This window comes from Battus philenor, unplaced genomic scaffold (genome assembly GCF_028537555.1).
Source record: "Battus philenor isolate CCGP_79_NKW_IND1 unplaced genomic scaffold, ilBatPhil1.0.hap1 SCAF_10, whole genome shotgun sequence".
NCBI classification, from domain to species: Eukaryota; Metazoa; Arthropoda; class Insecta; order Lepidoptera; family Papilionidae; genus Battus; species Battus philenor.
In genome coordinates, this window is record NW_027181662.1 from 9,039,634 (window position 1) to 9,040,355 (window position 722).

Here is a 722-nt window from a genome sequence, read left to right on the forward strand (position 1 = left end):
TTAAGAGTACTGCACATAAAATTGACAAAAGTAAATTCATTCAAAAGTGGTTTGCAAATCGAATCAATGTAAATGTAATGATATCTATCGTACTGGTTAAATAGACGATCCGAAACTTAACCAGTTGTAAACCTACATCTTAAGCTTACCCCATGTGTTTAATTTCAATTTGAAAGAAATTATTTCAAAAGACGAAACTTCTCTTGCCAGCGACTCTTCTACCCATTTGATAACAGAGAATACACTGTCGAGTATACCACCATACCATGTGAGCCTCCGAAGTAATCTTCATGGACTCACCTTGAGCAAGACCTCTACTAGCTTTACTACAAAACTTTTATACTAACATAAAAGTCAAAATTGCTTCAATACATAAAACGGTCAGTTTTAATCGTCAGCATTCAAAAAAGAAAGTAATTTTTTTATACATTATTTCGGAAAGAAATCATATCTAAAATCTGTGACTTATATGACATTCCTGGCTTCAAAAGCTATTTAAAAATTTTCATGGCAAGAAATATTATTTACAAAATTTCTTTCTAATTTTAAATCCTGACAATGTTTTAACAAAAACGAAACATTACAGGTCTTAGAAAAATGTCGAGAAAGGGCTGTTTCGGTGAGCCGCAATATCAGAGCCCCTCGATTTTGGGATGGAATACTTCAGACGGCTTTCATTCGATCGCAATCTCTATGCTAACAGCTTGCGATTCCGATCTTCG